Raw genomic sequence first — 12,144 nt, 5'->3', positions numbered from 1 at the left:
CCATTTGCCACAAATCAACTTGATATTCTGCTTGGACTCTACCTGTAATGTGGCTTTGAATTTTTTCTTTGAATCATTTCAAGAGTTTTTTTTTGGGGGGGGGGGGGGGGGGACAGTAAGAGTGACACCGTTGTAGCATGTCGATAAAAACCAATGCAAATAATAACGTCCAGTGAATAACACTCAGTACGGAATCTTATACGGCCATTTGATCTGCAAGACATCCATAAAGAGACTGAACGATTGTGGCCCATTTCATTGGCTTGCCACCTCTGCCCCCCATTGTCAATTGCTATCTCCACGACGTCTTGCAGCCTAAGTTCTCGGATCTCGCGCCTCAATTGGAGCCGGGGTTCGTATCCCGTTTCTCCCGAGAACGGTTCACATTTGAAAAGTTTGGCTCCCCGTTCCGTTGCCCTCGGGGCAGCAGATTTACAATACATAGACATCTCTATTGAAATGGCGCTTTCACAACAGCCGCCGCCATAACAAAGCACTTTACAGAACAGTTAACATAAGACAGCAGAAATAATTGAACAGAATAAAGCATAAAACATGGCCAGCCATACAATCATAACCACTATTCCTGCACACGCCTCGCTGTTTCAAGCGGTTCTAGATGAAAGAGGAGAGAATAAAATTCTCCTTTCACCATGCTCAAAACGGAGAGATTGGTTCACTTTTCCTGGCCCATCTTGTTGAACACTTACTTCTTTGACGACACTTTCACCGCTCGAGCTTTCGGGAAAAGCGTCCACAGCTTCATTCAAAAATTGAGCATATGAAAATAAAACTGGCCGTGGCATTCAACAGTTTTCTGTGACAAAAAAAAAAAAAAAAAAAGACCAGAAAATAAGCGTGCCTGAAAACATCTTCTCACGGTCTTAGTGAATGAAGTTCAGCGGACATGGGCATTTTCTTCTGTTCCCACCTTCATACTCTCCTACTACTCGACGGGGGGGGGGTTGACTGCTAGCATTAGCCCGGTTAGCATCTACCTGACGCTCGTGTTCACACCCTTTCACCTAAAAACGACCTCGATCGCCATTCGTGCGAATATCACGTGCTCGGTACTCATTTTTCAACAACGTTGACGACAGATTTTGAGGACTTTGTTATGCATTTTACTCACGCGAGGCAAGAACAGGAGACACAGGTGGAGCCGTTGTCATCACAGAGGGAGAAGGTCTTCTTCCTCGGTGCTCAAACGCTATACTCGATGCCACCAGTGGCACTCCGCCTCCTTGTGGACAGCTGTGGAATAGGTACATGGAAATGGGGAAACTGCTGAGAAAATAAGCATAAATAAACGAAAAAAATGAGAAGGATCTCTCTTATTATCTGCTGTGTGCTCCGAATTCAGCTTGTTACTAAAACATTTTAAGAGATCCGACTTAAACTCTCTACACGATCAATACTTGATTGTAATGACACACGTCATCTGGATGTGCATCAAGCAATGGCATCGTCAAAAGCTTGCACGAAAGCAAACTTTTTTTTTCAAGGTGTCAGGGGTCCAGGTAGCAGAACAAAACAGACGAGGAGGAGGCAAAGGGGTACGCGTCGCCCACCAATAAATCAATAGGCTTCTTTATTACTTCAGGGAACAAAAGGACCTGCACTGAGATCAATATCAGCACTGAGGATCTCCGATTTTTTTTTTTAAAAAAGGGAAAAAAATCATTCTCCGAGCAAATCTTTGTGATCATAACTATTCCTAATAATTTTTGACTGCTGGTTATGTGCGCACAAATCAATCCTGATTTTATAAGCTGCTATGATGAACTATAAAGTAACAGAGATGGATTCCATTCAATGCAGCATCAGCTTGTCGATGTGTAAACTGAAAGACATATTGAACCAGTTTTTTAGCGTTGTCTTTTTTTTCTTTTCTTTTTTTTTTGCATCAACATCGATGTCTCCAAGACGACCTCCTCTTCTTTTTCTCGAATCTCCAGCATCACAGATCGCTTGATTGGCGCTGGCTCTCAGTCCCTCCAATAGCCTTCCTTTGCTACACTTCAAGTGCCTTGAAAGAGGATTCATCCTCTTGGCTTTTCTTTCTTTTCTTTTTTGACATATTATGTTTCATTAAAACCTCTAATTTAAATATTTTTAATCAGAATATTATTTGAATGATCTGCACAAAACAGCCCAAGTTTTTGAAGTGAACTAAGAAATATACCGCCGCAATAAAAGTTCACACTGCAATGCGGTGTTACAATCTGCAATAATAATAAACAAGAATACAATTGTTTGACAACAACAATAAAAAAGAATTCCAAAAAGGCGCCGAACAAATGAGATCGTTGGTACTCAGAGCCAGCAAAAAACGTGAATAACGAAAAAGCACTGGCAAACAGAACAACGTAAATAGCTTGTCGGACAACGGCGGTTGAAAATAAAAGTCTACCATACGTTGATCACGACTCTTGAAATTTGTTGCCAGAGACAAGAATGAACTTCTAATATAGGTCATAAGAACCGCCTGGACATTTACAAAGCGATGCGACAACGACGTGCCTGAGCACAAATCCGCGCGACAAGTAAATCGGTCACATGCATAAACATACGGTATATCCGCCGCATTTGCATCGAGCAAATCAGAAAACGGAGGGGGGGGGGGGGATGAGGAGAAAGAAATGTAATTACTTTTACATATTCATATCCTTTTAATTATAGATAGCATTCAATATTTAACAAGAGCAGGCAGGCAGACTTGACTCGCGTTTGATGTCGCACGGGCGCTAAATGCTAGTGACTGTCAATCATCACCACTCGAAGTGAGGCCAGTTCAAAGTGATCGAAACTTCTCGATGGGACGAGTATTGAGAGCGGAGAAACGTATGGAAGCCAAAGCGCACCCAAATCCAATCAGGCTTAATAGGATAACTGAATGTGAAACTGGCATTCCAACCGGATGAAGGTGAGGCTTTACAGCTACAATGGGAAAAAAACAACAACAAGAGCCACAAAAAAAAAACCTAATCAGCCGGGCCCTGGAGACTGGTTTTAGGCAGCAACATCAATTACCAAAGAATTGTGTTAAGGGGGTTGGGGGGTCCTCGAGCTCGGCGTTCCGATGTTCGCCGGCAATATTTTGCCGTGCGACACGAGGGGAAATAAAAGCAAACATTACTCATGAATTATTCGGTCGTCAAATCACAAATCACCTTTTCGTTATCAACGGTGAGTGTTTCTCGGCCAGGTTTGCATCAATTTAGCCATTCGGACACACGATTTGCACCCGCTAATGAATAAAGGGAATGGTTTAGTTGTTTGTAGGGTTAAAATAAAACAAACGGTCCTTAAATTAGCACAATTGTTCCTGAAGGCCATGTCGATGAATAGAAACATCCGTTCTGTGCAGATTGAATGAAATCAAGTTTGCGTGTTTCATTTGTGCGCTGTCGATTTCATGGAAAGAGCGTTTCCGGGAAAAGATTGGAAAGACAAATGACGACAGGACCTGCTGCGATCTTTTGGCGCAACCCCTCGATGAAAGAAAACGTAAAAGTAACGCGTGACTAATCACAATAACAATAATAATAAATAGAAATGATACATGACGTTTAGAAGTGCCTTCAAGAACATTTGATAACTTTTGTATGCCTTTGTGACGTAAAAGATGTTTCCAAATCAAACTTTGGATGCAGCGTCGGCCTGCTTTGCCCTGACGACGGGGCCTTCAAATGAAATATGTCGGAGCGCAGGCGGCGGCGTGTATATCAGTCGCCGCACTCCTACACGGGCGGGCCTTATCACGCACATGCACAGGAACAAACAATAAAAGGCAGCCCGTTGAATTGAAAGCTTTTAATGCTCTTGTAACACTGCATTTGTTTTTTTGAAGGGCTTTTTTTTCAGGGGGGGGGGGGGGTGCAAGGTCAATTTTTCACTTACGGATAATAACGAGGGCGGTTGACCGCTTCGCGCTTGCTGCCCGGAGACCGCTGGGATGGGCTTCAACATCCCTGCGACCTTTGTGAGATAAGATAAGATGAGATAAGGAAAGAAAACCTTTATTAGTCTCACAATGGAGAAATTCCCAATTCACAGCAGCAAAGTTACGAAAGGAAGAAGTAGCGGAACAAAATATCGCAGCTGCTATAAAAAGAGGAGAAGCCAATTGGAAAAATGGATGGATGATCGTGACGGGGGGGCCAAAATGCAAATTCCGCTGTCGGACAGCTGTCAAATGCAGAACGAGGCCATTTTGTCGGAGCTCGGACAATTCTTCGCTTTGATGATGAGAAAATACTCTTGATGGCAAAAAACATCCCATCTCACGTATCCGCCGCCTCACAAACTGTCGCGCGGGGGCAGCATTATCATTCGGGGCATCGGGGGGAGGGGGGGGGGGCACTCGAGACACGGCCGTCCAACTCGTCATGTACGGCATGCGGCGCTTCGCCAATCAAAGGGAGACGACGCATACCAAAAGAGCGTTCTTCATGAAGCGGAACCAACAAATTGGTCTGATTGGTGGTCGTCGGCTTCATCATCGTTCCGACCGCGCCTACCTAATACGAGCAAATAGGGAGCCCTTGAGGCAGTCATGTAGCCCCGCCCCCTTTCATCCAGATGATTTTGCATCATATTATTCTGCTGCGAGTTTCATGATGAATACATACACGAGACGGCGAGGCAACAATTGACCAAACAAGACATCCAATTTGCATTTTCCTGTTACTATTCATCTCTTTGCTTTGGAAGAATGATCACGCCTTCATATTGGAACGTGAGCGGTAAACAAGAGTCAAAATCCATCCGCGTTGCTTTTGGGGGGACGTTGGATGGATTGGAGGCAAAGATTAGAAACGAATGACCCGCACGTCCGAGATTAAATAATCCATTTGTGTTCTAATCGATTTCCCAATGCGGCTGCTGTGCGAGAGTTGCCGAGATCCGCGTTTGTGCTCTTCATTATTCAAGCTTTCGGGGCCATCGCTCCCAGTGAGGTCGTGCGGAGACCGCGCCGTCTCCAAAAGCTCATGTCTGTTCAAACTTGCAATTGTTTTGTGTTCATTCAAAGTCAAGAAGCCAAACGGATGGTTGAAGATTTCTTGTTTGCCAGACAATTAATTGGCTTTTATTTGGTGACGAGGAAAAACTCGAACATGGCTGACCGTTTCGGCGGTCGCTTCAGCCTTCATGGGAGCTGTCAGCACTCCCATGAAGGCTGAAGCCAAAACCGTCAGCCAGGTCAAGTCACGCTGATTTGTGTCACCCTTCACCACAAAAAGACTTTCCAAGGGGTTCGCACTTGCTCACAGTTGAGAAATATGAACCACATCCCCTGACCTGAGCCCCCGAGAGGGTGAGGAAAAACTCCAAAAACCTCATCTGGGTTGGGGGGGGGGGGGGGGGGGGGAAGAGAAACCTTGAGAAGGGGCCGCAGACGGGGGATCGCCGATGCCAGGATGAGCAGGCGGGCAAACATTTGACACAAGCTCGTACGCAACAATGTTCGAACGATATCAAAGTCCATTGAACAAGATGAAAACGCCCCCCCCCCCCCCCCCGCCCCCCGCCTGAACACCGGCCCGGTCGGTCGATGGAGAAATCCTCATTGCGGCGCCTCCGAGCGGGGCCGCCCAGTTCCTGTCCAGCTCGACCGGTGCAAATCATGACCACGTGTCCTCTGATTACATCGTCGAGCCCTCCCTCTCGACTCTTCTTTGCGGTGACAGTCGGAAGGTGTTTGTGAGTGGCAGCTTTGGCGCACGCAGCCATAACTTGCGTACCGTAGGGACGGAAACAACCTCCCGTGAGACGCACAAATGACATCGTGAAACCGAATGGAATGGACGGGCTTTATGCTAACATCTCAATAGGCGTGGAAATAGCAAAGCTGTTTTCATGACCACAATCGCACACACACACACACACACACACGAGTGACAAATGGTGACGAATGCTCCAAGGAACTGAACTGAAGACAAATCATTTGCATGTATTGCTATTCACATTTTTGGCAAATGGCTCCAAAACGAATCTCAAGTGTATGTCATGAAATTGCTCCTGGAACGCAGTCAATGAATTGGACAGAATGACATCGTTGGTATCCAGCAAAAAAAAAATTAAAAGAAGAAAAAAGTGTGTGTGTGTGTGTGTATATATCTCAAGAAATCCCCCAAATCAATCCTCAACGGTGACATTCATCAGAGACAGCAGTTTCTCTCGTGGAATTGGAAAATAAATGCACACGTCAAGTGAAAAAATGCCGTTCTCCTTTGAGATGTGAAATTGTATTTTTCCAAGATGCATTGCGGGGAACTTTGGAATGACGCGGTTGTAAAATGTATCGGGGGAGTTCCGTCATTTCAAAGAGGAGCGCTCTCTTGCTTACACTTCACTCGCGCCGGGTAAATTGTTCAATGGGCCGAATCCCATCACGCCAAGTACTCGGTGAGTAATCGTCTCACCCGCTCATTTGCCGCATCCGGCCCGCAACCGACGGTGACTTCGGCTTTGCTTTCAAGTCAAGGTCTCCCTCAAGTATTCAGTGTTTAACTTTTAAAGTGCACCAAGAAGCGATTTTTTTTGGACACGCGGGCGGCGTACTAGATGGCTACAAATTACCTGACAAATACCCCGTCGGCTGGAAAGGAAGCCGGGGGGGGGGGGGTGGCTATTGCGCAAGCAATGACGACCGACGGCAATCGAATCTAAACGGGGCCGTTATCAACATCGTTATTTACGCCGAGTCTCATCTTCGCCGGCACAATCGATGCGTCATCCGCAAGCATTAAATCGTGATCAAAGATTCTCTTTGACCCCCCCCCGAGCATCTGCGAGTCAGCTCGAGCACCTGGCTCCTGCTATTCATTTCATCAGCTATTCAGATCACAAATTCCTCTTGGCCTTTGTTGAAGAAATGTAGCCATTCAATTCATCTTCAAGAAAAATAATCTTCAACAACAAGCTATCGAGCTAATCACCGCAATTGCACTGTAAGTCCGAACGTTTTCGCGAACAGGACGTTGACATGAAAAGAATCGCCACCCTAAAGATCTTTTGATGTGCAGAAACAATGCAAAACTCGAGAGTCAATCTCATACGATCCGCAAATGCACTTTAGAGAACCCCAAATAATTCCGCCGAAGCTCAAATGAAGACGACGGGCAAAAGGTATTTAGGAAGGCAAGATTCAATCGTTTGAAAAGACAAATGCTCGTTTTCAAACAGCAATTCACAGAAGCAATCGAACGTGATTAGCACCATTAGACGACATGAAATACGCATTTGCCAGAGGAGCTGCCGGCGGCGTGTCGAGCCTCCTAAAACGTCGGAAAGCTTGGAGAATTGTGAGCGCTTTTGAAACGACCGACCCAAGTGAAGCCCGATCAAAGTTAATTGCCCCCCCCCATCGGGCGATGACCGAGCATGACAGATCGAATTGCGACATACATTCTCATTCCCGGCCGCAAAGCGGGAATGGATCTCCGCGGGTGAAAGAGGGCTTGCCGAGGAAGGCAACGCGATCCATCGCGTTAAGAACGCGATATTTTTGAGAGCCATTGATCAGGACTGATGATCAACTGCTGGGGTGTCACGTTGCGAGGTGGTGGTGGACCCCAAAAGGCAGGCAGGGAGGAGGAACGGGTTGTACTTGGCGAATTATATTGATAAAAACACAGAAAACGAAATCCAAAACAAAGTCCTGAAAACAAAACCGATCCAAATTAGCTGTAGCTAAAAACTAACAGTCACCTAAAACATGACCCGAGAACAAACCAACAATGACGCCACACTGAGTGGACGTGCCGCAGTCCTTTTAGAGCAATAATTACATCACGACCAACGGGTGTGCAGCTGCAGGGAGAGCCCAACAGTGCCACCTGTCGGTCACAAACCAAAACATGACATGAGGAAGAAAAAAAAATCGCAACAAACACAAACAAAACACAAAAATCACATCAGTCCTATTCCCTGGCACGGCTGGCGCTAATCCGAAATGTATATTAGCTTTTTTTCTGAATAATATTGTTCAGTGAGCGCGAGAGAAACCATAAGACCGCCTGTCACACGTCTGTGTTTCTAACAAAGCCCAGATATCACAAGATATCACATTCACACCTGTTGTGTCCAGACCGCATGCCTCCCCAGTTATTGTCGCATCGACAGAGTCAAGTAAATAGCAGAAGTGCGGCCGGGACCAGAAGAGGAAAAAGACAATGTGGGAGGGCGACAGCCCAGCAGCCGAAGAGGCGCAAGAAGGAACGGGATGTGATATGTCCTACTTTTTGAACGCAACTCACGTGTGAGAGGAACTGAGGCGGCTTTCCATCCGAAGCTTATTTAAAAAGTGAGCCTGACTGCGAATTATCGTTCCTGTTGAGGGCGAGTGTGCATATGTTTGGAATCATGCGTGTGTGAAGGTTTCAGTATTCAGCACCCAGCTTTTCGGTGTCTACATGTGAGAGAAAACGCCCGCCCGACATGCTCGGTGCGACTGAAGTGTCATGTCCCCCCCGCCTGATAACCCCCCCCCCCCCAACTTCCACATGCGCAAGTGTTTCAGTCATTATTTGTTGCGTCTTCTATTCATGTGGCCTTAAGGGAGCACAGTTTGCGGCGTTTGGTCCCCCCCCCCCCCCCCCCCCCCCCTCCCTGTTCCTTGTGTTTTTCCTTTTCATCTAGAAAATGGGGTCAGGCTTCCCTTTCTTTCTCCTTGGGTTGGTCATGCCGTGACCCGGATCAAACCAGTGAGCCTTCGCTCGTTTGATCCGGGTCAGGGCACCAACTGGATGAACTTACACCGGTCCTTTTATCTTGAACGCTTGCAACATTAAAGCGTCATTCACGGCCCGAAGACCCCGCGTTCTCAGTTGAACTATTTTATGGACGCCAGAAAAAAAAGATCAAGACGCCTCCGTGGAGCTCTTTTCTATCAGGTGCGGGAGAAGGTCTAATCCTGCACACGGGAGGGTGGCGCCGCGCCGCGCCGCCTCGCCCGCGCGACACCGCCTGACCCTGAACCGGATTCAACCGGTAAGGGTGCAGAGAGGAAGATGCCGAGCCGGACGAAAAAGGGTCACGGCGACACAACGGCCACGCTGAAGTCATCGAGCAACTTAATGTTTGGCCTAATCTAAATGTTCGGGTGTCTCTTGCTTAGGTCGCAACGATTACATTTGGCCGTGCTCGGGAGAGGCGCAATGGCAGCGAATTCGATTGCATTTCATTTCCCTAATCCTGCATTGACATAGAAGCTAATGAGAATTCTGTTGATCTTAGCACTGACTAATATCGCCCGCGATTGGACCTTAAAAGAAGAATCGAAATGTTTCTCCGAGGCAGCAGGGGTTCTTGCGCGCCACGCGTAACCTTGACGTGTCCCGCGGCTTTGAGATAGAATCACTATCCAAGCTCCTGGGAGTCTCCTCTGTTGATGACCCTGAGCTCTGAATAGGTTGACTTTCCCTCCAAGGAATGTGCGAGACTCCCTCGCTTACGCAGTCGCAATCGTTTTGCCTTCTAAATTGATTCGTGCGATTGTCAGGCAACTGAAGACAACGTTTGGCCCATGCGACTGTTTCTCTCCCGAGGACTCTGACCTTCCTCGGCAAACGAGGGAGTCGAGCGCACTCCTGTGTGGAGTTTGCATGCTGTCCCACCGTGCCCGCGTGGGTTTTCTCAGGGTATTCCGCTTTCCTCCCATGTTCCAAAAACACGGCATGGCAGGTTAATGGAACACAAAAAAAAAAAAAAAAAGATGTTTGCCCTGCGATGGGCTGGCACCCAGGTCAGGGTGTGTCCCCCGCCTACCGCCCGAAGACAGCCGGGATCGGCCTCGGCCGCCCGCGACTCTCCTGGGGTGAAAAAAGCGGTTTCACAAAACGGATGGATCTCCGCACGGTATTTATGAAGCACTCAGTTTTTTTTTTTTTAATCAATGCGACAAGACTTGAAGATGAGAATTCAATTTCAGTATAGACAATAAACAAATAAATAAAAGCGAGAGGGAGCTGCTGCGGCCACAGCAAAACAAGGAAGGTCGATCATTCGAGTGGAACAGCAATGAGCCACAAAGATGCGACTGGGCATCGCACTCATGTCAAATGGCGCAAATACTGCGAGAGGAAACAAAAAGGAACAAACTGAGAGGAGTCTTAATGTGCGCGGTGCACCGACGGCATCCGGTCGAACCGAGTCCGCACATGCAGCGTGGGCATTATGCGGGTGCACCTGCGAAAAGAAAAGGGGAAACAAAAAACCGGGAAGTGACCCGAGGGCCCACATGCGGTTGCAAGTAATGAGCGCAACAACATTCCTTGAGACGTCCTAATTGCCGGTTTGATGAGGCTTTTATTCAAGTGCTGCACCCGCTTATCAAAGCAGGCCTTATGTTACGGCAGCAGCGGTCATGTGGAAAAAGCCCATCTGGCTGCGTTTTCAACAACAGGAAAGGGAGGCGGATTCATTGACATGTCGAAAAACGGAAGGACCGGAACATTCAAATCAAAACAACTTGATTCACTTTAATGACTCCTTTTCCAAATATGCTCAACGGACAAAAGAAATGATCAATCTTCACACTCTAAAATTACGTTACATACGCATTGTTTCGAAATGCCGCGGCAAGCCAGAGCACCCGCAATTCCAATCCAAAAAAAAAAAAACCTGCTCACCACTTCAATAACTTCATCCTGTGAATAAAATGAGATTTGTTCGCATCAGAAAGTTTTTCAAACCTGACCATTTTTTTGGGGTGTGAAATTGGGTTTAGTGTGCTGATCTGCCTGTTGCTAGCATGCTACACGCCCCCCCCCCCCCCCCCCCCGGGCTCATGTGATACAACATTGTTGATCACCGACGATAGGACATTGTCACAAAGCCATCAATCGAAATGCGCAACCACATCGAAACTAGTTGCAGAATCGCACACACTTGCACGACAGACGGACACGGGTGGCGATCTTTGCCGTGTGACCTCGACAGCTTGCATCCAAAAATGACCTTGACGTCTACTGGCCGGCTTTCAGAAAGCTAATTAATCCCCGATGACCTGAAGTTCGTCGGTCCGTTTGAAAAGCATTGCGAGTCTGCGGGTAGGAAGCCGCTGCAGGTTGGCTCCCAATGTCCATTATTTTATTTTTTGGAATCTGCTATGAAATGTTTCAGAGGGCAGGCCAGTGTCCAGTGGTTAGCACATCGACCTCACAGTGCAGAGGTACCGGGTTCGATTCCGGCTCCGGCCTCCCTGTGTGGAGTTTGCATGTTCTTCCCGGGCCCGCGTGGGTTTTCTGCGGGTACTCCCGTTTCCTCTCACATTCCAAAAACATGCACGGCAGGCTTCTTGAGCACGCGAAATTGTCCCTAAGTGTGAGTGTGAGCACGAATGGTTGTTTGTGTCTGTGTGCCATGCGATGGGTTGGCAACCGGTTCAGGGTGTCCCCCGCCTACTCCCCGAAGACTGCTGGGAAAAGGCTCCAGCACCCCCCCCCCCCCCCCCGCGACCCTTGCGAGATCGGAAAATGGATGGATGGATGGATGGATCCAACGATCTGAGTGGTCTTATTTAGCTTTTTCCTGACATGTCCTTCGTAACATCCAAACATTTTTTTTTCTCTCCGTATTTTGAGCCCCTATCAGAGCAAGGTGTCATCAAAGTAACACGAGCATGTGTTTCGGTTCAATTGTTTCATTTGAAGAGCGACAGGAAGTGGAGATCAATCCCTGGCAGGTTGTTAATTTCCTTGGCAAGCTATGAAATGAAAATGTGAGTGTGTGAGCGTGAGAGAGACATTAAGGAAGGAGGCTCTCGCCTATAAATGCGTATGATAGATGTCCAGGTCCCGGGAAAAGACACGTATCATTCGCAGCATCCGACACATCAGCGGAGGCGTTGCGATGATCAGACTTGCACTTGACAGCAGACACAAGTGGCAACGAGTCCATCTTAATAGAATCTGGAAAATGTTGGCCGCCACTTCATTTTAGCCTCATGCATAAGCAACGCAAGAATAAACAGCTGCGGACTGTCCAAAAAAAAAAAAAAAAAAAGAGGCTGGTCTTTTATGTAACGCGGCCTGAAAAAACAGGAAGCTTGGGGGACTGGAAAGTGGCCCGTTGGAGCCCAATATTTGCTGAGAAACCCCCCCCCCCACCCCCCCCCCCCACCCGCAACAACAACAC

The 12,144-nt window shown here is 47.5% G+C and overlaps 1 long non-coding RNA gene across 1 annotated transcript in view; it reads right to left on the bottom strand.

The window, feature by feature from the left end:
- LOC147203175 (uncharacterized) overlaps positions 1-12,144 on the bottom strand; it is a 27,176-nt gene that overhangs the window by 2,118 nt on the left and 12,914 nt on the right. Inside the window, exons 6-7 of the long non-coding RNA XR_015101345.1 lie at positions 3,904-3,981; positions 1,133-1,254 (exon numbers count right to left, since the gene is read on the bottom strand). This is a non-coding gene — a long non-coding RNA (uncharacterized LOC147203175). The remainder of the gene's footprint in view (positions 1-1,132; positions 1,255-3,903; positions 3,982-12,144) is intronic.

Source organism: Hippocampus guttulatus, chromosome 7 (assembly GCF_054856545.1).
Source record: "Hippocampus guttulatus isolate MCC_2025c chromosome 7, RoL_Hgut_1.0, whole genome shotgun sequence".
NCBI lineage: Eukaryota > Metazoa > Chordata > Actinopteri > Syngnathiformes > Syngnathidae > Hippocampus > Hippocampus guttulatus.
The sequence above is the reverse complement of the archived record's forward strand: the minus strand, read 5'-3'. Positions and strand labels throughout refer to the sequence as shown.